Genomic DNA, 26,652 nt, shown 5'->3' on the forward strand with positions numbered 1-26,652 from the left:
TAGGGGACTCCATTATAAGATACAAAGATGCCCTAATCAGCAGAATGAAAAAGGAGAAGATAATGGTTAGCTCCTTATTTGGAGCCAGGATCACCAAGTTACACATGCACTGAAGTCATTGCACCACAGGTACCAGTATAATTCTCTCACAGCCCATATGGGCGTTCATACTCTGATATGCACTTCCTTGGACTATATGAAGAAAGACATTACTGATCTGTCTGAATATGTGTCATAAACAGGCATGTGCCTTGCAGTGAGCAGCACTCTACCTTCGCCAAGGATGATGCCACAGTATGAACAAAACATGACTGACTTTAATAACTGGCTTAGTTTCTGGTGTCTTTCCACAGGAATTCAACATTTCTCAGCACGGGAGGACATGATTAACAAAACACATTGCTTTGCAAAGGGAGGTCTGCATATGTCTTCCCTAGGCTTCTGAATACTGGCTAAAACCTTATCCAGCCTCTTAGAGCCTTTTTTACTACTCAATGTTAGGAGCCTAAACAGGAACTCCACACCCTACAAGCTCTCCTCACTCTGAAAACATATAGCTATCTGTGCCGTTACCAAGACATTGTTTAAATCTGCAGAAAATACTCCAGCAGTGCAAGGCTTCAGTGCCTTATACACATTTAGACCATCAGCTGCACAGATAGGAAAAAAAGGTGGAGGAGTTTCAATCTATATTAGCAACAAACATAACTCTACATCAGTTAAACAGGATGATGCCCTGGAATTATCCATGTACATATCACCGCAGAAAAATCCCAGACCACGACTAAGCTATGATTCACTCTCTATGTCCCCACAATCCCATAGCTCTCACTTAGACCTACTAGAGACACTAACCATTAAACCAAATATCCTACTCAATGGAAACTTTAACTACCCCTCTCTAGACTGAGAAACATACACTGCCTCATACTCATACTCAAAGGCACAACGATTCCTAGACTTTATTAACAAATACCCTTGACCTGACAGTGTGCACACCCACCATAAGCTCAAACATACTAGGCCTCGTACTTACCAATACAGGAGAGCGCCAAGGCGTTTGATGCGTTACCTCATTCAGGTATAAATGACAACCTCACAGAACTGGGTATAAAGCCCTAGATAACTTACTGGATTGCCAGTTGGCTCAAAAACAGGACCCAGGAAGTTAGGATTGGTGATACAACCTTCAGTAAGAGACTGGTCACATGCAGAGTACCTCAGGGCTCCATGGTATGGCTGCTCCTGTGTGACATCTACTTCTCAGAGGTAAAGGTTAATGTCAAGGGCATTTGGCTGACCAAGTTCACAGATAACTGCAAACTGGGAGTTCTCACAGAATCCCCCAATGACATAAACATCTTACAAGACGGTCTAACACAGACACATGACTGGAGCCAAAGTCATGGACAAAAACTGAGTGCCACGAAATGCATTATAGTGCCTTTTGGGAAAACTACCACCCAGGGTAATTACTCCATCAATAAGGCACCCCTAAGAGTTGTCCCGGTAGTCAGGAATCTGGGAACACATGCATACAGTAATCTGGCTTTAGACCAACATGTGGCCAAGGTAATAATTTTTATTTATTTATATTTGTTGACAGGGAGTGTCCGACTGGACGTAGGTCCATTTTCAGTGGAGGCCCAGGGAGAAAAGCTCCACAGTTAAAATAAACAGACAGTAGTTACATTGGATTAAATAGCGATTAACAATTTACATAGCAATTACTTACAACATATTTACAGATGAAGTACATAGTACATCAGTAGACAACTAGAATCTTTATCTGTGAAGTACATAACAGACATTAACAAATGTTAAAATAAGGAAGTTCCTGCTGCATAAGTACTAGGCTTATGAGCATCTGAGCTTGCTATAATCAAGGTAGTTAGTGGAGTGGAAAGAAAGGTAGTGGTTGGATGGGGTGGGTGATATTAGAGTGGGAGTTGCAAGGGCATAGCCAGCATGTTTTTTTGGTGCGTTTTTAGTAAAGTTTTGAAGTGGGTGCATGATGGTACGGAGGTAATTGTGGGTGGGAGGGAGTTCCATAATTTGGCTATGGTGCAAGAGAATAATGCTTCACCAGCAGAGTTACTGGCTTTAGTGATCTGCAAGTGATTTTTGTTGCTGGATCTTAGTGCTCTGGTGGTGCGATAGGGTTGGAGTAGATTCTGGAGGGATGGGACATTTAGTGGATGGTTTACTAGTTTGTGGGCAAGTGAGAGTTGATACCACTGAAGGAGGTGAGGGAGTTCAAGCCAGCCCAGTTCAGCAAGTGAGAAACAGTGGTGACTATGGTAGGATGCCCCTGTGGCGAATTTTGCAATTTTGTTGTAGCAGGTCTCTAGCTTGTTTAGATCGCATTGCCTAAGGTTGGTATATATTGGAGAGGCATAAAGTAGGGTGGAGATAAGGTGGGAATTTGCTATTGAAATCTTTGCTGTTTTGGTGAGAAGATGCTTATTTCTGTGTAACGCTCCTAGTTTTTTGTGGACTTTTTTTATGGTCATGGATATGTGAATGTCAAATTTTAGTTTAATGTCTATTTCCACTCCTAGCAATTTGGTGTGTTCAGTTGGGTATATAGTGGTGTTGTCTTTTGCTGTGATGTTAAAGTGAGAATTGTTTTGAGTATGTTTGGTGGGTTGGAAGATGAGTAGTTTAGTTTTGTTTGGGTTGAGTATTAATTGGGCATCGGATAACCAAGTTTCAACAGAGAAAAAGACTTCCTGTGTGACTTTTTGCAGTTTGGGTAGGGACTGGGCTGAGCAGATGATGGTCGAGTCATCTGCGTATTGTATGTGTGTGCCATGTGTGGTGGCAGAGGCTAGATTATTTGTGAAAACAGAGAAGAGTAGGGGTCCAAGGATGGATCCTTGGGGAACCCCTATGGAGACAGGTAGTTGGGGAGATATGTCATTCTGCGATACAACGGATTGTTGGTGGTTAGACAGGTAACTCTGAAACCAGTTGGTGACTGATTGTGAGAAGGATAGGTTATTGAGGACAGAGATAAGTTGTTTGTGTGGGACCATGTCAAATGCTTTAGATAGGTCTAGGAAAGTAGCAGAGGAGAGATAGCCATTGTTTTTATGCTGAAGGACAGTGTTAGTAAAGGAGAGTAAGGCAGTGATGGTGCTGTGGTTTGGTCGGAAATTATGCTAGGTATTGGAAAGGAGGTTGTTAGTAAGGAGGTAGTCTGAGACCTGAGAGTGTAAGCATCTCTCTAGTATTTTCGAGAGTGGAGAGAGAATAGCTAATATTTTAATAATAATTGGTTAGTTCTGTGGAGGGTCCGCCTTTGTGGAGGGGAATTATATGTGATACTTTCCACTGTGTTCGGAGGAGTCTAGGGCAGACTGGTAGTATTGAAATTTGTCCTGTTTTATTAGCTTTTTGACTCTATTGCGTAGTTCTAGGAATTTCTGTCTAGTTGAGGGGGTCTTGGTTTTGCGCCAGTGCTCCCAGGCTTTATCCCTGTTTTTCATTTCTGACTTAGTGGTTTTCTATAGCCATGGGGAGGGTTGTGCTTTGATTCTGGAATGTCTTATGGGGGCATGGTAATCAAGGATGCTCAGGAAGGTAGCATTAAAAAATTCAACTGCGTCATCAAGACTGAGGTACTTTAGAGGATGCCAGTTACATTCTTTGAGGGATGAGAAGAATGTGAGTGGTTTAAAGTTTATTTTTTTATGTATTTGACGGTAGATGACAGGTTTAGCTTGGTACAGGTATTTTTTCAGTAGGAATGTTGGGGAGTGATCGCTGAGGCTATCTGATAAGCAGCCTGTTATATATGACTGTGGGCTCTTACTGACTAGTATCCAATCCAGGGTAGTGTGCTTGCTGGAGTTTTTATTTATCCTGGTTGGCGACTGGACTAGCTGGGTGAAGCCATGAAGGTTTACATGATGGGTTGGATGGTTGCCAGAACAGGATTGCCAGTCAATATTGAAATCACCTAAAATGATAGTTTCTTAGGGGAGATGGTGGGTAGACCAGCTGAGGAGTTTTTCTAGTGGATGGATGTTTTGGCCAGGTGGGAAGTAGCATCCAATTATGTTGGTAGTTTTGTTTTGGTTTATTTTGAGGTTGGTATATATTATTTTTTCATTGCCTATTTGTGGAGCTGATGATTTTAAGATCTGGAAGTTTAGATGCTGTTTAAATATTATAGCTACACTGCCTCCTTTCTTGTTTAACCGGTCTACTCTTAGTATGCCATAACCTGTAGGGAGTATTTGCTCACTGGCAATGTGAGGTTTTAGCCAGGTTTTTGTCAGGATGACTATATCTGGGGAGTACAAGTCTATGGTGGCATGGAATTCATGGACTTTGTTGGATATACTTCTAATATTTAGGCTTAGTAGAAGGAAGTCATTTGGCTTTCTATTGTCTGTAATATGGGAGAAGTTGTGGTTTCTAGTCTGATTATGAGGATTGGGGTTGTAGACGGTAGGGCCAGGGTTGGGGTGGATATCTCCACTTAGGGCTAGTTTTGATACGCATGAGGTTATTAGTTTTCTCAGTTTTTGAATGTGTTTGTTTATAAGGGAAACTTTATGATTGTGCTCTTTGGGTAATAGGTAAGGTGGGAGGGTTACTATGTTAAGTTGTAGGGATGCTTTATGTTTGAGTAATATAGTTGGTAGAATATGTGGGGGGTGCATAGGGATGGTTCTTGAGATGGTGAGAGGGGAGCTGAGTGAGGGTGAGACATGAGTGGTGGTGTGAGTAGTAATACAGGGGCAGTGGTTGAGTGCGGGAATGATAGAGCTTTGGTAGGATGTAAGATATGCAAGAACAGTGCATGCAGTGAGCATAGGTAAGGTATGCTTGTACATGTTAGTTGAGGAGGTGTGATAGTAGTGGGAAGATGGGGGAGGTAGTGTTGGGTTAGCGCTGTGGTTGGCTACTGGAAAGATGGGAGGGGTTTGTGAGTGTAATAAAGGTGGGACCACTGGGGGCGGGAGGGAATAGGGGGCAGGGTTGGGAGCGAAGCGGGTAGAGACCCTGTTAGTTGCTCTTATGAGGGGGCTGGAAACAATCAGGTAACAGAGTTAATTGATGAATGAACATATGATAGTGACACGGGTGATTGTAGTTCTAAAAAATGGTGCCTGTCACAGGTAATATTTATTAACTTTGGGATTGTCTTAAGGTAATAAACACGGAAGGGGGAGGGGAGAACAAGGGTGTGAGCAGGCAGTTCTTTGTACTGCTGCTAATGAGTCATAGCAAAGACAAGTTAGTGTTTGAGAAACAATCACAACTGACCAAGGACTGCTCTGAAACTGTAAGTCATTTCTTAACCATTTTCAGGTGGAAAAACAGGATAACCTTGTATCAGTAAGCCACTGTGGTCTCAGTTTAAATTAACAAACACACAGTATTGATCAGATTATAGATACTATCTGCTAACAGAAGGGAATAAGAGAAAAAGTGGAAGATGAGTGTGTGTTTGTGTGTGGGGGTGGGGGGGCTGCTTACAAGCCAAAGCAGAGTGCTCTCCATGGGAAAATGAATATTGGCTCAAACAGGTAGACACATACTCAAAGTTAACTTTAGCTGTTTGCAGACAGTTCAGACCAGGACTGCACTTTTCTTATAAGAATGATAAAGGTGATACCGCAGATGAATACTTAAGATTGGTGTTAGGTTCAAAGTTAACTGTAGCTGTTGGCAGACAGTTCAGACCCGGACTGCGCTTTTCTTATAAGAATGATAAAGGTGGTACCGCAGTTGAATACTTAAGAGTGGTGTTAGGTCTAGAAAAGAAGAGTACAGAGAGGAGTAAGCACTTTGAGATGGTAAAGATATATTATAAAGATTACAAAAAACAAACTGAGCAAACAGCTACTGTATGCAGGAAAATGTCTTGAACCAACTATTAATATATGCAGATACTGAGCCAATTGGAAAAAATCTGTTAGAAGAAACCTCAAGACAGTTATGCAGTCAGAGATAAAAATATAGCGAGCAGCACTCTGTCGAGATTGTCTAATGTGATTCTATCCAAAAGTAATAGCACAATTATATAGAAACAATTAGACACCAGTATGAGATGTCTACACACAACACAATTACATGAATAACATTAGTGAACAAGGTGCAGCTATGCAAATAGACTATACTATTATACGAAAAACAACTTGGTGCACACAAAATGCTAGCATGGCATAGTAACTTCCAATAATAAAGCATAAATCATATTAGATGTCTAACAGAATTCAACAAAAACATATACAGTTGTAAAATGTCTAACACAATTCAACATAAATAGGCATTTACCGTTGTAAAACACTTACTGAAGAAACACTGAGCTGCTCATGGGGCCTGTAGCAGAGTGGATTGTAGTTTTAAAAATGGTGCCTGCCACAGGTAATATTTATTAACTTTGGGATAGTCTTAAGGTAATAAACAGGGAAGGGGGAGGGGAGAACAAGGGTGTGAGCAGGCAGTTATTTGTACTGCTGCTAATGAGCCAAAGCAAAGACAAGTTAGTGTTTGAGAAACAATCATAACTGACCAAGGACTGCTCTGAAACTGTAAGTCATTTCTTAATCATTTTCAGGTGGAAAAAAGTACAGTTTTGTACCTACCATAAATGTAGATGTCCGAACTGGATAGCATCTGCAGTCATAACAAATGGGTTGTCCTGTCGTCAGGCAGCCCTTCGGTCGGCCGGATTCCAAAGTCTGGGTCCGCCGCTGATGTCGCACTTCACCCGACGTCATCTCTGCTGGTCTTCGGGTATAAAGGCATCAGCCGACGCCATTTTCCTCAGTGTTTCTTGCCCCAGATGCCAGTTGCCCTCTTGGAAGGCTAAATTTTGGATAAATGCCAATGTTTCCAAAAAGTAGAAGGCAAACACAAAAATAAGCATGTATGTACATAGATACAAACAAATACACGATAAGAGACTCCCCAGCTAGCTATTAGGAGGGTAAATACCCTAGGAGTACCACAGAGGGAAGGAGGGTGGTAATCCTGACTGCAGATGCTATCCAGTTCGGACATCTACATTTATGGTAGGTACAAAACTGTACTATGTCCTTCATGGATGCATCTGCAGTCATAACAAATGGGTAGAATACCATAGCCAAACTAGGGGTGGAGGAAGAAAAATTATGGTGTAGTTAGGATCCCTTGCAGTACAGCAGTGGCAAACCCTGCTCGGGATCTAGAGTATAGAGGTAAATTATAATGCTTGGCAAATGTATGCACGGAGGTCCAAGTAGCCGCCTCAATAATGTCCTTGGTTGCCACTCCTCGTAAGAAAGCTGTGGTAGTGGCTGTAGCCCTTGTAGAATGAGGTCTTATGTTCTGTGGAATTGGTTTTCCATGGTAGGAGTAACAGAATCTTATGCAATTTCCTATCCATTTGGAGATTGTCTGTTTGGAAATTGCTTTTCCTTCCCTTCCTGTTGCATAGGCTACTAAAAGCTGGTCAGTTTTTCTGTTACTTTTGGTTCTGTCCAGGTAGTAGCGTAACTGTCTATGTACATCCAAGGTATGCAGCATTCTTTCCCCCGTTTTGTGGATTGGGAAAGAAGGTAGGTAGGTGGATTGCCTGGTTTAAAGACACTCTGGATACCACCTTAGGCATAAATGTAGGATTAGTTCTCATGGACACCCTATCTTGATGGAAGATTAGGAAGGGTTGCACTGCCATTAAGGCCTGTAGTTCGAAACCCTCCTTGCTGAGGTAATTGCCAGTAGGAAAGCAGTTTTCCATGACAGGTGTTGCAGATCTGCTGTTGCTGCTGGTTCAAACGGAGGAGTGTCAACTTTTCTAGCACAAAGTTCAAGTCCCATGCTGGTAATGGTGGTTTCCTAGGAGGTTTTACATTCTTGATCCCTCTGAGGAACTGCCTGAGTAGAGGATGCGAAAAGACAGGTGGAGCGAAGCTGTATTCTGCTGAAATAGCTGATGCATGTATCTTGATGGAGGAATAGGACAGGCCTGTATGTAGAAGCTCTGCCAAGTACTCCAGAATGTTAGCAATATCTATGTTCGACACATCTTTTCCTCTTTCAGTACTCCAAATGACAAACCTTTTCCATTTTCCTGCATAGTTCCTTCTTGTTGAAGGTCTGCGGGCCTCAAGGATAATGTCTTTAACCCTTTGGGAAAGGTCTGGGTTAGTTGCTGCTATGTGATGTTCCAGGCAGTCAGTTGCAAGGTTTTTAGGTTTGGATGCATGATGTTGTAGTTGTCCTGAGTTAACATCAAAGGCATCAGGGGTATTGACCACATTCTCTCCCGAGACATGCTCCTCAGCAATGGGTACCAGTGTTGTCTTGGCCAATTCGGAGCTATCAGGATTATCCTTGGACGTTCCTCTTTGATTTTCAGTAGTACCTTGTGCATCAAGGGAAGAGGTGGAAATGCATATGCTGTCAGGCCTTTCCAGCTGAAGGATAGAGAGTCCACCTTCCATGCAAGTGGGTGGAATGTCCTTGTGCAGAATTTTTTGAGCTGGTGATTGAGTGGGGAAGTGAATAGATCTATTTGTGGCATTCCCCATTTCTTTGTGATGGCCTTGAAGATGTCCGGGTGTAGCATCCATTCGTGAGCATCCGAGGTGGTTCTGCTTAACATGTCTGCTAGGGTGTTCTCTTTTCCGCACAAATATTGCCTGTAACTGGATGTTGTAGCTGAGAGCCAGATTCCAAAGGTCCAAAGTCATTCTGCATAGGGGTATGAATGAGTGCCTCCCTGTTTGTTGATGTACCACATGACTGTGGTGTTGTCTGTCCTTATCATCAAATGGCCTTCTTTGAGGAATGGTCTGAATTTTTGGATTGCCAGTTTTACTGCCAGCATTTCTTTTGGTTTATGTGCAGGTGCAGCTGGTCTTGAGTCCACAATCCTTGTATGCATTTGAGCAGCATGTGCGCCCCGAATCCTAGGTCTGAGGCGTCCGTTGTGATGGTTTGGCTTGCTCGAAAGTTGTGGAAGGGTAAGCCTGGGTTTGACTGGCATGCTTGAGCCCACCATAGGAACTCCTGTTTTAGGCATGGGATTAGTGGGATTTCTGTTTCTAAGCTGTGCCTGTGCTGAGACCATAAATTCTTTAGGTACCACTGTAGCTTTCTCATATGCAGTCTGGCATGTGGGACCAAGATTATGCATGATGCCATGAAGCCCAAGGCCTGCAGAACTTTTCTTGCTGTTAGTTTGTTCTGCTTTGTTAATGCCAAGAAGTAAAGAGGGAGCTCTTTTTGTTTTTCTGCAGTTAGGAATGCCATTTGTTTTACTGTGTCCAATTCCACGCCCAAGAATGTTCTTGTTTGGGATGGTATCAGCCTTGACTTTTGTAAATTGACTGTGTATCCCAGGGCTTGTAGCAAGTAAATGACCCTTTGTAAATCTGTTGTCAGCTTGCTTTTGTTGTCCGCTTGTAACAGGCAGTCGTCCAGGTATGGATAAATTTGGATTCCCTGTAGTCTGCAGTGAGCGATTACTGATGCCAGACATTTTGTGAATACTCTGGGCGCAGTAGATAAGCCAAAGGGCAATGCTGAGAATTGACAATGCTCTGATCCTGCAAGAAATCTGAGGTATCTTCTGCAATTTTGTCGAATGGGGACGTGCAGGTATGCCTCCTTGAGATCTAGAGTTACCAGCCAACACTCCTTGCCCAGCATGGGAAGAAGTTGCTGTAGGGTCAGCATTTTGAATTTTGGGACAATGATGTATGTGTTTAAGACGGACAGGTCGAGAATAGGTCTCCAACTTTTCTCTTTTCTTGGTACTAGGAAGAGTCTGGAGTAGAATCCTTTGCCCTGTTCTGTTATTGGTACTCTTTCCACAGCTCTCATCTTTGTTAATTCCGCTATCTGCCGTAGAGCTTCTATTTTTTGATTTGGAGGTAGGTTTGGCATTCCTCTTTTTACTGGTAAGGTGTGGAAGTGGAACCGGTAGCTTTGGTCTATGGTTTGCAAAATCCACTTGTCTTTTGTGATATAGTGCCAATTTTTCGAAAATAAGGCTAACTTTCCACCTAATGGTGCTGCTATTTGCTCCCTGGTAGGCGGTGTCAGAGCCAAGTCACTGTGATTGTCCTGTTGCAGTGGCAGTGGTTGTGTCTGTGCCTCGGTTATTGCCTTGCTACTGTCGTCCTCTGTAGGCACCTCCTCTGGATTGATTTCTGCCTCTAGAGCGTCTATTCCTGCCCCTTTGGGATCTTGTGGAGTCAGGAAAGGACCAGTTTTTGGCAGGCCAGTTCCTGCTAAACCTTGGGGGCTGAACCTGTAAGAAATCTTTAACTGTTTGTACAGATTTTGCCTTTTCTTCCATTTTCTTCATCACTTGCTGGGCAGGTGTACCAAATAGACTGGCCTTATCCATAGGAGCATCTAATAGCTTTGCTTTAACATGATCTGGTAAGACCTGTTCTTTCAACCATGCATGCCTTCTTATCACTGTGCCAGTCATGGCTGATCTAAATGAAGCCTCCAGTGCATCATAGCCACATTTTAAGGAATGGTTACTAACCTGTTGGATGTTATTCACCATTTCTAATACATATTTCTTATCTAAGGATTCATCAGAGGACAGTTTTTTAGTTAACTGATCAAGCATAAACTCTTGGTATTGGATCATATGAAACTGACAGTTTAAAGCTCTAGCTGAGAGAGTAGCAGAGGTGTAAACTTTTTCCCCATCTCTAAGGACCTGGATTCCCTTTCAGAAGGAATAGGGTTTTTTGCTGTGGTCGAGGCTACTGCCTTAGGCCCCTGGGAGATAGTTTCGGGGTCTGCAAGTGGGGCCTTGTATAGGTGGTGATGAGTGTCTGGCACCCTGTAAAATCTATCTGGTTTGGCAGGGGCTGGAGGTAAAGAATCAGGAGCAGTGCAAACATCATTAAATGCATCATCCACAACAGGCAGTACAGGAGGTATAGCTAAGGGCCTATGTTGTGGTAAGTGCAGAAAAGTCCTAAGCCTTTTCTTGAATCTGAGAAATCTTGTCCCTGCCATTGGAATTGTTCTCTCATGGCATGTAAGGTTTCCCCAAAGGAAAATTCCTCTGGTGGAGAGGCAGCTGGAATGGATTCTTCAGCATCGGAATCTTCATAAGTAGAAAAAGGAGCCTCTGGCTGGTCTGTAATGTCTGAGTCATCCGCAGAATCATCAGAGGACACTGGCTCGGGGCTCTGCTCTAGGTCTCTTTTCTGGGGCTGAGAGGCCCTGTCTGGGTGAGATTGGGATCCCCTAATTAAGGATATTAAATCTTCTGCCAGAGTAAGCATTTGTGAACTTGAAGTGGGCCTGTGTGAGGGGGGCTTAACAGGCACTGATTTAGCAGATTTGGCTGCTTTAGCCCTGGCAAAGGCCTTAATAGACATGGCTGCAGGAGGCCTAGCAGCACCACGTGCTGGGGTAGAGACATCCAAAGGGATGTTGTCTGATAAATCACTAGGAACCACAGTTGTAGGCAAAATTTCTGAGGCCGATTCAACTAAGGTAGCAGGAGCCTCAGTAGTAGTCATGGATTCGGATGAAGATTGACCAGTTTTCTCGGTTTTGGCCGAAACCGAGACACTCGCGGCTTGCTTAACCGTGGTTTCGGCCGAAACCGCGGACCGCGAGTGTCGGTCTTTTTCTTTGCGTTTTTTAACAATTTGGGAAGTCGGAGGATCCGACGGCATAATGTACGCAAAATCTGAGCTGAAAAACTGTTCAGCAAACTCCGACCGACGCCTAAGCGTTCGTCGGTTGAAGGAAGCACAGGCGAACAGGCTGCTACGTCGTGGTCTGGGCCTAAGCAAGGTAGACAGTAAGAGTGGAAATCTTTATGAGGTATTTGTTTCCCACATGTTAAACAGTTATTGACTTTTTCTGACATCGGCTGAGGCAAGAAAGAGTCCCCAACGGGGTACTTAGCTTTTTAGAAGTCTTCGAAGTAGTATTCGGTAGTAGTAATCTCTGGATCTGACCGACCGGCACTTGCGAACAGCTTCTGCTTGGCCACGGCAAGAAAGACTGAGGAAAATGGCGTTGGCTGATGCCTTTATACCCGAAGACCAGCAGAGATGACGTCGGGTGAAGTGCGACATCAGCCGAAGCCGGACCCAGACTTTGGAATCCGGCCGACCGAAGGGCTGCCTGACGACAGGACAACCCATTTGTTATGACTGCAGATGCATCCATGAAGGACATCAGGATAACCTTGTATCAGTAGGCCACTGTGGTCTCAGTTTAAATTAACAAACACACAGTATTGATCAGATTATGGATACTATCTGGTAACAGAAGGGAATAAGAGAGAAAGTGGAAGATGAGTGTGTGTGTGTGTGTGTGGGGGGGGGGGGGGTCTGCTTACAAGCCAAAACAGAGTGCTCTCCAGGGGAAAATGAATATTAGCTCAAACAGGTAGACACATACTCAAAGTTAACTTTAGTTGTTTGCAGACAGTTCAGACCCGGACTGCGCTTTTCTTATAAGAATGATAAAGGTGGTACCGCAGTTGAATACGAGTGGTGTTAGGTTCAAAGTTAACTTTAGTTGTTTGCAGACAGTTCAGACCCGGACTGCGCTTTTCTTATAAGAATGATAAAGGTGGTACCGCAGTTGAATAGTGGTGTTAGGTTCAAAGTTAACTTTAGTTGTTTGCAGACAGTTCAGACCCGGACTGCACTTTTCTTATAAGAATTATAAAGGTGGTACTGCAGTTGAATACTTAAGAGTGGTGTTAGGTTCAAAGTTAACTTTAGTTGTTTGCAGACAGTTTAGACCCGGACTGTGCTTTTCTTATAAGAATGATAAAGGGGGTACCGCAGTTGAATAATTAAGAGTGATGTTAGGTTCAAAGTTAACTTTAGTTGTTTGCAGACAGTTCAGACCCGGACTGCGCTTTTCTTATAAGAGTGATAGAGGTGGTACCGCAGTCGAATACTTAAGAGTGGTGTTAGGTTCAAAGTTAACTTTAGTTGTTTGCAGACAGTTCAGACCCGGACTGCACTTTTCTTTTTGCACAGCTAGGCTTATAAAGGCCCTGGTGGTCATTAGTCTAGTACATACCTATGAACCTATGAAGCATCCCCCTACACAGCTATACTCAAAATACCATCAACTCTAAATATATCTACCAGTAATCTGACTTTAACTCCTCCCCCTATTCTTTATTTAATCAAAAACAGGTCCAGCAACTCAGTTCCTAGATTAAATAAATTGTTTTCTCCCCTCCCAAAAACTAGATGAAGTATCCTTTCTGAAAAAGGCTAGTCTTATCACAGTAAACCCCAATCCAAGTACATTTTGTCTATATATTTCACAACAGGTATTCTACCAAATCACCAGCAAGATTCAAGCACCCTTGTATCACTCCCATATCAAACGGGTAATTCCATAAACTTTCCTTGTGACTTATGGGCAAAACCTATAATGAACATCTTTGAAAAGGTTAATAAAACAATAGTTACTACCATAACAAAATATGCCATCCTCTCAAAACTTACTAAAAAATGTTGCCCAAAGTTTTAGTATTATAACTACTGACTTTTGGAATGACAGTATACAGGTTGTTAATGAAGATGGAAAACAGCAGGGACCCTAGTATAGTGCCTTGTGGTACTCCAAGGGTGTTGCATAGTAGGTTAGAGAGTTTGTTCTGCCAAAGAACAGCCTGCTGTCTCCCATTCAGGTAGGATGTAAACCATTGAAGGGCCTTAGTATCTAGACAGAATGTTTGCAGGGTGTGTATTAGAAGTTGGTGGTCAACCATGTCGAATGCCTTGGAAAGATCCAAGAAAAGGGAGGAGGATATGTGATTGTTGTTGCGGTTATGGTTTATGGTGTTGGTGAAAGCTAGTAGGGCTGAAGTAGTGCTGTGGTGTGGACGGAAGCCGTGTTGGGTATCTGCCATGAGGTGATTCTGGTGGTGCATGAGTTGTCTGTGAATACATTTTTCCATGATCTTTGCAAGGGGAGAGAGTATGGCTATTGGTCTATAATTGGAGAATTCAGTAGAGCTGCCTCCTTTATGAAGTTAATGATGAGTTATATAAAAGAGTGGGCAATGAGCCAATTTTTATTACTAAGACTATTACATTTTAAAAATATTGGCATGAGGTAATATCAATGATAACATTAAAAGTAGAAAGGGAACTATTAGGTGTGTAGTCTGTAAACAATGTCCCTGGATATTGGAAAAAGATAGCATTATTTTAAACAATTGTTTAAATTCTAAAGTAATATTTAAGAATGGAAACTGTGTTTCAAGCGGCATTGTTTATTTAGCTATGTGTTTAGGGTGTGAGGAATTTTATGTTGGCAAAACTGAAAAGAGATTAAGAAAAGAAATTTATGAGCATAACTATGATATAGGTAGAATGAATATGAACAATGCCCTATCCAGACATACAGGAACATGTAATGAATATAACAAACTTTGTTTGTTATAATAGATGTAGTAGAAAGGAATCCTGGGGGGGGGGGCATTTTTTAGAATATAATGAAGTAATTTGGCAGATGAGGTTGAGGTTTAGAAAAGTGCAGGAGCAAATTACACAGAAAAAATGGAAACTGTGGAAACAGTACATGGAGAATAATGTTTTGGAGGAAGAATGAGGTTTAAGGGAAGGCAGAAAATGGGCAATTTATGTAATGCTGGATTGATGATAATTGTATAAATGCACAAACACGATGTATAATGTTTGTAATGGTGAACATGTTAACATGGTTTGTTTGATTTTATATAAATGTATGTTTACCTATGTCTCAAGGGATAATTCAAGAAATGTGTTAAAAAAATTAAAAGGCATCAAATTCCTAATTTCAAAGCTATAATTTCCTATGTACAGGATTGGCCCCCAGAAAAGAAATAATTTGGCAGATGAGGTTGAATGCTTGTGACCCCCCCCCCCCTTCCAGGTCTGAGTGATAGTATAACTGTACAACCAGCACTTTATTTAAGAGTATTAAAATATTAGAAATAAAACTTACATATCATTCTTAGGGCCCATTTGGGTGTTTGTCTTTTATAACTCTACTTTTCAAGTTTTTCATTTTTTTTTACAATATTATGTTTGTTTTGAAAGTTTTAATAGTAATTAATAACATTTCATACTCTTAATATTTGTGAAGTTTTTAGCTTGACACTTGTAGTGGCATAGTTAGATGTTTTTACAAATGTTATTTAACTTAAAATATATACTATATTTTCTTCTTTTGATTACTCCGTGATGGAGAATAAGAAGTTATGTACCTACCATAACGTTCCATGTTAGTTGTCTTCTCTCGCCTTCTTTCTTGCTTGATGGGTTCGGAGCCGATCCCTCGGCTCCGACTCGGCACTTGCTAAGCTCGAGAGTCACTTTTACCAGCTCGAGGCAGCCCCATATCCCATGATGCAAGGCGGTAAGTACCCAGATCTCATTTGATGACAAAGGGCAATAGCACCAAGCATAAAATACTTCCCAAAGGAAGAAAGAAAACTTACAGATGGAAGAAGGACCAGGTCTGAATGGTCTTCAGCATAATAATTTCTTATAACAATGGTCTGTCCAGGCCAGGGGGAAGGAGGGAGGGTCGCAAGAAAGAAGGCGAGAGAAGACAACTAACATGGAACGTTATGGTAGGTACATAACTTCTTAATGTTAAGTTGTCAATCTCGCCTTCATTCTTGCTTGATGGGACCGCCCCTAGCACCTCTATCCTGGGTGGCTCAATGGAACAGACTCTTGAGGACTGTAGAGCCAAAACTGGCTCTGTCCCTGGAGGCCAAGTCCAATTTGTAATGGGAAACAAAAGTGTGAGGAGTGGCCCAAGTGGCGCTGCACAAATAGTGTCTAAAGGAAGTCTAGCTTGAAAGGCTGTAGAAGTAGCTAAGCTCCTAGTTGAATGTGCTTTAGGTTTTGAGCACAGCTGTTTTCCCCTGAGCAGATAAATTTCAGAGATGACCGAAGAAAGCCATCTGGACAAGGTCACTTTAGAAACAGGAAGGCCTTTTTTATTATCCGCATAGGAAACAAAAAGTTGATCAGATTTTCTAAATTTTTTTGTTCTGTCCAAATAATATCTAAGTTGACGGTGGACATCAAGATAATGTAGTTTTTGTTCAGCTCTGTCTGAATAGTTTGGGAAAAATACAGGGAGATCAATGGACTGATTCAAATTGGTCTTTGAAGCGACCTTAGGCAAAAAGGTCGGATTAGTTCTCAAAGATACTCTGTCTTTGTGAAAAACCAAATAGGGGGGTCGAACCGATAGAGCATGAAGTTCAGACACCCTCCTAGCCGATGTAATAGCCACTAGGAATAAAGTTTTCCAAGAAAGAAATTTCAGGGAACAAGAAACAGCTGGCTCGAAGGGGGGAAGAATCAAGGATGTCAGCACTAAATTTAGATCCCACTGAGGAGGAGGATTCCTGACTGGAGGCTTTAGTAGGAAAATTCCTTTCAAGAAGGCCCTGCAGAGCCTATGGGACATAATATTATGATCTGCTACCCCGACATGAAAGTTGGAGATAGCAGCCAATTGAACTCTGACTGTGGAAGAAGAGGAGCCTGCATGAAAAATCTCTGCTAAGAAGTCCAGGACTGCCTGAATAGGGGCAGTGAAAGGATCAATATTTTTGGCCTTAGCCCAATAAGAGAAACGTTTCCATTTGCTTGTATAAATCCTCCTGGTAGAGGATTTTAACGAAGCTACTATGATGTCTCTAATAGGATTAGAGATCAAGGGAAGCCTGGCTAAGTAAGGAAGTGGAGCAACCATGCTGTGAGGTTGAGAGAAGGGATAGACCGGTGCAGCTGACCCGATTGGTGAATCAGAAGATCTGGTACTGGGTCCAGATGCCACGGCTGCACCAAAAGGTGATGATGGAGGAACGGGAACCAAACTTGTCGAGGCCAGTAAGGGGCAATGAGAATCAATTTGGCTCTCAAAACGGTAGCTTTCTGGATAACTTGAGGGATCAGAGGAAATGGAGGGAAGGCATAAAGAAGTCCCTGGGGCCAATCCTGGGTCAGAGCGTCTCTGGGGGGATGGCCTGGTAGAGGGAAGAGACAGAAGAAGTCTGGACATTTGCTGTTTTGGGGAGTAGCAAAAAGATCGCAACATGGACGACCCCATTCCAGAAATATCTCTTCCGCTATAGACTGCTTGAGAGACCACTCGTGAGGCATGAGAATAGCTCTGCTCAATCTGTCCGCTACAATGTTGGTTTTCCCAGGGATATGCGTTGCTACCAGAAACCGATGAGAGGAGATCGCCCATTGCCATAGTCTGAGCGCTTCCCGACACAAGGGGTAGGATTTGGTTCCGCCCTGTTTGTTGATATACCAAACTACAGACATGTTGTCTGTGTGGACTGCAATTGTCCCTACGGGAAGAAAGTCGTTGAGGGCTTGCAACGTTAAAAGCACTGCTCTCATCTCCAGGACATTTATGTGCAGATGGTACTCGAACGGCTGCCACGTCCCATGAACCATCCTGCCCTGATAATGCCCCCCCCACCCGATCAGGGAGGCATCCGTGGTGACTGTGGCTATCGGGGATGGGGCTACAAAGTACCTCCCTTGGTGAACCTGGGCAGATGTGATCCACCAAGCAAGATGATCTTTGCAAGTTTGTGTCACCAGAATCTGGTGACGATAGGAAGTTGTTGGTACGACCACTGTGTGAACAGCATCCACTGAAGAAGGCGCATGTAGAATCGAGCCAGGGGAAGAAGAGTAATGGCCGCAGCCATGAGGCCTAATACCTTTAGAACCATTCTGGCCTGTACTTTCTTGTTGGCCAGAATGATCCTGACATGACTCTGAATGTCTGAAACTCTTTGATCTGTAAGGGTAGCTGACATCCGAACAGTGTTTAAGTTTGCGCCTATGAAGGTAATAGACTGGCAGGACGATAAGGATGACTTTTCGAAGTTGATCGAGATGCCCAAATGAGAACAAAGATTTATTGTGTAATCCCTGGCTTGTATAAGCTGATGCCTGGTGGTGGCTGACAGGAGCCAGTCGTCGAGATACGGAAACACCTGGAATCCTTGACGTCTCAGGTGAGCCGTGACCACTGCCATGCATTTGGTGAACACTCTGGGGGCTGTAGTGAGACCAAAGGGCAGGGCTCTGAACTGGAAATGACTGGACCCCAGCCGAAAGCGGAGAAGTCTCCTGGAGCGTCTGTGAATTTTGATGTGATAGTACGCATCCTGAAGATCTATTGAGCACATCCAGTTGTCCTTCTGCAAGAAGGGCAGAATTGACTGAAGAGTGACCATTCGGAATCTTGTCTTCCTCACAGACTTGTTGAGTTTGCTGAGATCCAATATTGGTCTCCAGTCTCCCGTCTTTTTGGGGACCAAAAGAACCTTGAGTAGATTCCGGCTCTGAATGGTCTGTTGTAACTGGCTGAATGGCTCTTTTTTGCAGTAGTTTTGAGACTTCTAACTCTGCAATTTCCCTTAGACCGGGTGGTACATCTGGAAGGGAATTTGAGGGGAAAGGAGATTCCTCGAAAGGAATTATGTAACCCTTGGATATGATCGACTGTACCCATCTGTCTTGAGTGAGGGAATGCCAGGCTTCTGGGTACAGTGATAATCTTCCCGACTGCCTCCAAGGAGGGACAGCCGGGCAACATCTCAGGGATGCTGAATGGGCTTGTCAGAGAGAGGCTCTCTGTTTCCCTGGTTTTTGGACCCCTCTGCCTCTAGAGCGCGTCTGTTGTTGTTACCCCTCTGCCTCTAGGGGTAAACTGACCACGTGAATCCGCGTGACTCCTTGGGATTTGCGGAACCACATTTTTCCACCTTTCTGTCCTTTGGGGTAAGGTCTAGAAGGGGTGGAAAACGGACCCCTACAGCAGAAAGAGTCTTGCCGTCCTGCTCGCACCTGGTCAAAGTTTCCTTCACCTGAGGGCCAAACAAAGCTGACCCATCAAAGGGAGAATTTGTGAAGGACGCCTTGAAGCTATCTGCAAACTCACATAGCCGCATCCAGGCTTGCCACCTAACAGCCACACCTGTACCTGCGGCTCTACTGCGCTCCATCAGCAGCATATGATATTAGCCGCATGGAGGAGTTTGCAATGGAATTAAGGGTTCCTAGCTGCGAAGCAATTTTTCTTGAGCTCCTGCAGCTGTAGGATCCTGTACTACTTCACCCAGCTCCTTAAGGATATCCCTCTGGAGTCTGGTGAAGTGACATAGGTAATTCAGCGAGCATAGCAAAGGTCGCTGAGGAAAACATCCGCCACTGTACCTATCCATGGTCCTAGAGTCCTTATTAGGAGGATGGACGGCGGAAGGATCTGCAAGTTCCTTCTTGGTGGCAGCAGCCACCACCATGGCATCAGCGGGACACCCTTAGTGAGGAATTGCTTGTCACACGGGCAGTGATAAATTTTGAAGGCCTCCTAGGGACTGGCTCTACAGAGTCAGGAGCTGCCCACGCCTTCGGGCAATAACCTGCATAAGGGGTCGAAGGCGGAGACACCCAGGAGGTGGAGGGCCGAGATCCAAACGCCTCTAGGTATACTGACTCATCCTCAGAGGGATTGTTGGTGGGCCAGTTTCCCCTCTGTTTAAGGAGTTCTAGGTTGTCTGAGAAGGAGACATCCTCAGAGGGGATCTAGGGGATCCCTCTGACTCATCAAAGTCAGTATCTGAAGTGATAGACGCGCGGGAACCTACATGTTTCCACTTACAAGTCCACTTTCTAGGAGGATCTCCAAACATCAGGAGAATCCTCGGAAGAGGGGAAATTCCCAATGGGGAAACCTGAGGCGGAGGATCTCTGGGTCCTGTAGCAAGAGAAGTGGCAGAGATGTCAACAGGCACTATAGGGGGAGGAGCTAAGGGAACAGACTGCTGACTGATACCAGTGGCCAGCACACTCTTCATCACCTCGAATGCTCCCCTCCCAGGCAGGTCCGAGAGAACCCGTTCAAGAACTAGGAACCCAGGGACCACCGAAAGGGAAGTCTCCGAGGCAGATGTCGGAGCCGAGCTCACCAAGGCCGAGGCTCCAAGGGGAAGAGCGGGTTCGGACAAGGGTCCGATGCCACTCACCCCTCGGAGGAGACCATGGAAGCCCGACCACCGAATCCCTCTAAGGAAGGTCTCAAGAGGAGATAAGAGTAGAGGCTGAAGGAACAGAAGGGGGTATCTGTCCTCCAGCCGTAGCAGTAACCATTCCCGAAGACTCCAACTCCAAGCTCTGGGGTAGAGTTGAAGGAGGAACTGTAACGGGGTGTGGACCAATAGTCGTCTGTTGAGACGGACTATGTAACATTTGGGCCAGTGCCTGTGACTTAAGTAATCTACTGACCACTCTCTCTAAGTCATGGTCAGAAAGCCTGGATGACTTTGAAGATCGGCTCCGTTCCGAAAGGAGAGGTGAAGCCGGAGCCGAAAGTATCAGCTCCAAGGAAGGAGACCTCGACCTCTTCCTGGAAGGAGCCATCGGAACCGATGAAACTATAGACCCTGTCGGAGCCGACAACTTATCGGAGCCGACAGGTAGCCTCGATGCATCGGCTCCAGCCGGAGCCGATACAGCCACAAAAGTAACGGTGTCGGAGCCGATCGGAGCCGACACCGATGCCTGTGCCACATGGTGGTCAGAACCGATCGGAGCCGACACCGAAGTGGTCGATGCAGAATCGGCACCGATAGCCATCGGTGCCGAAGGCTTGGTTAAGCCAGAATCGGCTCCAGCCGGAGCCGATCTCGACTCAGAACGAGTCGGAGCCGAGGCCGCAGGCTTTGACACAGAAGCCTGGGCCTTGGAAGACTTGCCAGTCTTAGGTGGAGCCGACTTAGCCGGAGAGCCCTCCGGCTTAAGAAGGCCCCTGAGTATTAACTTGTTTCTTCTTTCCTGCAGGACTCTCTGGCTGAAAGAATGACATATAGCACAGGAGTCCTGCAGGTGAAGAGGCCCCAGGCAATAAAGGCAAGAAGTGTGACCGTCTGTCAGAGACATCTTCTGACAGCACGAGTCACACTTCTTAAAGCCTGAGACCCTCTCCTTTGACATGGTGTTACACAACACACACACACCAGTCAAAGAATTAAATTAAATAAAATACCAAAAAGGTATTACTAGAAAAACACACACACACACCCTAACAGGGGGGGGATGGGATGGGTAAAGTTTGACTAAAAAAATTAGTTGAGACAGGGAATTTTCTGTCAAAAAATCTTTATAATTAACTTAAAACTAAAAATTTAAGGGTTTTTAGCAAAAAGGGGCTAAAATATCAAAGTAGTGAATCACTTACCAGGAGCTGGTAAAAGGAGGACCTCATAAGCGAAGCGGCAAACGAGATCTGGGTACTTACCACCTTGCATCATGGGATATGGGGCTGCCTCGAGCTGGTAAAAGTGACTCTCGAGCTTAGCAAGTGCCGAGTCGGAGCCGAGGGATCGGCTCCGAACCCATCAAGCAAGAATGAAGGCGAGATTGACAACTTAACATTATGCTTTTTCGTTTGTGAAAGGTAGCAATGAGCATAATTGGAATATGCATTACAAAAAGCGCCCGTTTCTTTAAATTTTCAAACCAGGTTTTAATAGATGGTAATTACGTTTATTTTGGTGCTGTAAAATGGTTAGAAGGCATGAGTTTGTATTCTGATGAGTGGGACAAAAGTGTTTAATCTTGTTTTGTGAAATTTTAATAAAGATGTAATTCTTGTACCTGTCCATTCCTTCACTCCATTTGCAATCTAACTATTTCAGATCATGTGCTAACAACAACCAAGATAAAAATGCATGGCAATGAAGTAAAAATGAGAAAGCGGTGCTTCCCCACCTACCTGTTAAAAAGACAGGAATTTAAGGAATGGGTAGCAAAAATTACACGAGGGTTGTTAGGGAAGACAGACATTTCTTCAGAAGTTATAGCTAGCGGGTGTGATAACATAAAAGTGGAGTTTAAAAATAGGGTAGAAGTAAAAGAAAAAGATATGGCTAAGAAGTAACAATTATTATTTAGAGGGCCTGACAAAGATTAAAGTATTGCAGAATAAGGGGAATCTCACAAAAGAAGAGGCACAACTAGTGAGTACTAAATAAAAAATATGGGAGTATCTGGACAATTTGCACAGATTTAGAAAGACTGCTGTTCGCAACTGTTTTATTGACAATCATACTACAGCACATAGCACGACGACTTATGCAACAGAAAGTAAATATAGTTGTTGCCAAACTTAGGGGGTCTATAACAAGAAAAGTAAAAGAGATTATGCAGAGCTATTAGAGATATTTCAGAAACTTTATGAAAATTTGTACAAAGCAGAGGAATGTGGAAATCAAGTAAAAGCACAAATGGAAATTTTGATGGTAGACTTAAGTATGCTAAGGTTAGAGAAAGATGAGGCTTATCAATTAACAGTTACAACAGGAGGAGATGAGATAAGAACTGTGAAGTACAATTAATTTACAAGAAAGTCACCAGGAATAGGTGGTACTCCTGTGGAAGTTTGAAAGCTAGGAAGAAAGAAACTGATAAAGATCTTGAAGGTTTTAACAGTATTTTAAAAGGAGGGGAAGCAACAGCATCCAGGGAGAAAGCTGTGGTGGCTGTAACACCTAAAGATGGTAAAGACATATCAGATCGAGCCTCATAAAGGCCCATTTCAATTTTGAACCATTATTATAAAGTATTTATGTCTATAATAAGTAAAAGAAAGACACATATGCTGTCAAAATTGAGAGCTATGGATCAATGTGGTTTTGTGGATTAAAGACAGACTGCTGACAACATTAAAAGAACAATGATGATCCACAGCAAAGTAGAATATAAGAAAATATCACTGCTTTTGGTGGGTCTTGAGGCAGAGAAAGCATTTGACAGAGAAAGCTGGGATTTCATGAGTAGGGCAATGGAAGCATTTGCATTCCATGATAAAATGCCAAGATTAATTACAAGGATATATGAGGGACTGCGTGAAGGTTGCCAGCCTAGCCAGATAGAATTGTGCAGACAATTCTATCATTTGTAAATATGAATGTGGAACTACAGACTTGTTTTCTTAAATGAAAGAATATGCTGTGAAATGTGAACTTAAAACAATGTAACAACATTGCCCTCTGCTGTAAAGAAAGCTATGACAAGCATCTCTTGTTTGTCCTTTGAAGTTCAAATTATTCCATGACTGTCTTTGATGTTTACAATTCGGCTCCGGCTGGGCTAGATGAAGGCATCCTGCCTATTGTTTTAACTTATGGAATAATTACTAGAGTTTACAGGTGGAATGTGTTTTATTGATGTAGTTTCCTGCAGCTGCAAGATAACAAAATAATGCAGTTTCTGTTGGCCTGGGAACACCAGGGAAGTGAAAGAATGATGTAATGTTTATCAGAACTGCAATTTCAATATAAACAGAGAGAGAATCAGAAGGCATTAAGCATTTTTGTCTTGATTATCCAACTCACAGCACTGTCTTGCTCATATGTAAGTTATCTTAGACTTCTGTTTTCTTTTAAAAATAGCTAGGAACTAGAAAGAGTAGACTAAGTGTTTTTCTGTGATGTCAGAACAGTACTACTGAATTATTTTAAGTATTTCGGTGTGATCGCTGAACTCTTTGACTAGCACTGTGTAGTAGAAAGTATTGTCTTGTGGTTTTAATTATTATTAAATATTTTAAAACCTTTTAACTGTGGCTGGTTTGTGTAGAGATAATTTAAGCTCTAGAGTACACTGCATATTTATAGAGTTTACTGTCCAAGTCACTCCAAATAAGCTTTGAATGTTTAGTCACACTTACCAATCAGATAATAATACTGCACAGTAATAATTGGACACCCTTTTAAGGGCCTTTGAGTGGCTGATAATTATTAGTGGGTGGTGGCAGCTGGTACTACCGTATAGTCTGGGAAAAAGGGGCACAGCTGGAGAACCTGTGCCAGCCTTCCCCAGAAGTGTCTGTGTGGTTGTATAAACCCTTCTCAAAGTGTGTGTGTGCCAGCTATTTGGGCAGGGACACAAAGCACTGGTTGGACAGAGAGGGTGCTAGAGGTTTTAGCTTGTCCACTAGACCGAGATCTGGACCCTATAGCTGTGCCAGTGGGGAGTCTTATTGGGGACCTGGAGAGCAAGGGAGCGACCAGCCCCGGACTGACTGTGATCTCTGTGTACTCTTAAGGGAAAGTGCACTTTACTTTGTGTATTTGTTATCCTTTCCTCATATATGAGATGCCCTCTCTGGTGTTAGTGGTGAGGACTGAGGCTCCTTGATTGCTGGGACAAGGCACGGGTGTCACAGACTGGATGCAAAATTTTAAGTGGGAGGTTTCCTCTCTGATAAGTTGCGTCTGACCAGAAAAACCAGGTAGGGGTGTCCTCTTCCCCTGTGTTATTTGTGTTATATTTAGAGCCACTGGCAAACAAAATAAGGGACTCGGGAATTCAGGACATAACTGTTATGGTAATCAAGAAAAGTTGACTTTATTTACAGATGATATTCTTTTGTACCCAATAAAACCAGAAAAAGGATGTTTCAGTATTGTGAAAAATTCTGAGACAATTTGAAGTTTTTTGGGCTTATAAAAGTAATGAAGACAAAACAAATGTTATAGCTGTAAATTATGTACCCAACACATGAATTGTTTTAAAAATACCCACATTTATGGGGGTACAATAAAACAAAGTACTAAAAGTTTGGGTTAGAGGATATTCTGTTATGCTAGCTAAGGATATATGGGAAGAGACTAAACAAAAGATAATATAAAAACTGAGAAACTTGTTTATGGACATGGATAGCAAGATACAAATAGTGAACCTGTAGTTCCTTTAGTTTTATATATAGTTCAGGCATATTTTTATCAACCAGAGGATAGTGGATAGCAATTAATAAACAGTTGAAATATTTTATCCAGGAGGGGAAGAGGGCAAAGGTCCAGTGTTATAAGATGATCCGTCCAACAGAACAAGGTGGTTTAGGATTACCTGATCTAAAGGGATATTTTAGAGCTACACAGTTACAGCTCAAAAAACATAAAGCTGAAAACTATAATTCACAGTGGAAAGGGATTATGATGATGAATCAGATGGGAAATTCAAGAAATAAGAGAGTGAGATTTTGGATACAAATCCTTAAGGAGAATAACAAAAATTATACAGAATATTATATTCATAAAGCAGCAGAAAGTATTCTAAGAACTAGGCCAACTCAGAATGGAGAACGGAGATTCTACCAAAAGAGATGACTGCAATTAGGGGTACAAATAATGAGCAAGAATGGGCTCCAATTTACTAGAGAAAACTGACAAAGGAACTAAGATGTCTAGAAAGGGAAGAGTCTAAGAAGACATTTGGACTGCAGGCAAGAGACTGCCTTCACTATCGGGGATTGATATCGAAGTATAGGCAAACAGAAAGGGACCGAAGGATCTTCAGTGAAAAATCTGCTCTGACAAGAGTTTTTTGTTGAACCTAGAAATAATGGGATGACATATGTATAGCTCCTGAATATGCAATGTCTAGAAGATTTAGAAATTTTGTTTGGAAGTGTTTGCACAGATATTTTTATACCCCAAGCAGATTCCAAGGAATTTTTTCCACAGGTAGATGGCAAATGTTGGAGGTAAGATGGGGCAGAAAGAGGTAGTAGGGAGCACATGTTTTGATAATGTAATGAGTTGGCAAATTTTAAAAACTCCCTACAGAGTACTATGTCAGAAATATTGGGCGAGCAAATGGGTGCATCTAAAGAAACGCTTTATTTGAGCTGGGATACATGATCTGAAGTGCAAGACATAGTAAGGCCATGTTAAGTTTAATGGTGGCTGCCAAAAAAAAGACAATTAATAGAAAATGGAAATCGAAGTCTAAACCAACTGCATTTGAAGGAGTGAAGATTACAAGAAACATAAAAGAACTAGAAGTGGGGTCTTTAGAAAAGTGTAGGAGCAAATTACATAGAAAAAATGGAAACTGTGGGAACAGTACATGGAGAATAATGTTTTGGAGAAAGAATGTGTTTTAAGGGAAGGTAGGAAATTAGCAATTTACGTAATGCTGGATGGATGATAATTGTATAAAAGAACAAACATGACGTATAATGTTTGTAATGGTGAACATGTTAACATGGTTTGTTTGATTTTATATAAGTGCATGTTTATCTATGTCTCAAGGGATAATTCAAGAAATGTGCTAAAAAAATTAAAAGGCATCAAATTCCTAATTCCAAAGCTGTAATATCCTATGTACAGGATTGGCCCACAGAAATAAAGGAGTTAATGCAGTAATCTAGAGGGGGTAGGCAAGAGAGAAAGTAGTATTGGGAAGGGGTGAGTTTCGATTTGATGGCTGATGATAGTGTACAGGTGGAGTAACAGGTGGGAGTGGTGAGGGGCTGAACTACGTGGGGGAAATGGCTGGTACTAGACTAACTGATGGGAGGGATTACAGATGGTGATTAGATGGTGTTAATGAGGGGATGAGTTAGATAAGTATAAGTGTAAAGAAAGTCACGGTGGGTGGGGTACGGGAGCATAGTGAGCCTGAGTGGAACGAGGGTGAATGGAGTGGGAATAACCAAGCCAAGGTGAGTAGCAAGAAAGATAAAAAGTAGGTCTGTTAGAAAAGAAAAGAGTCTGCAGATAGTGCAAATGGCAGTAAAATATCAGGCATTACTGCTACCAGCAAAGTAGGTAATATTGCTGTATTGGGGGGTGGAGAG

General features: G+C 42.8%; 1 protein-coding gene across 1 annotated transcript in view; it reads right to left on the minus strand.

The window, feature by feature from the left end:
- NBAS (NBAS subunit of NRZ tethering complex) overlaps window positions 1–26,652 on the minus strand; it is a 3,380,746-nt gene that overhangs the window by 480,385 nt on the left and 2,873,709 nt on the right. The gene's annotated exons all lie outside the window — the stretch shown is intronic.

Source organism: Protopterus annectens, chromosome 1.part0 (assembly GCF_019279795.1).
Source record: "Protopterus annectens isolate FY-2018-M chromosome 1.part0, PAN1.0, whole genome shotgun sequence".
Taxonomy (NCBI): domain Eukaryota; kingdom Metazoa; phylum Chordata; order Ceratodontiformes; family Protopteridae; genus Protopterus; species Protopterus annectens.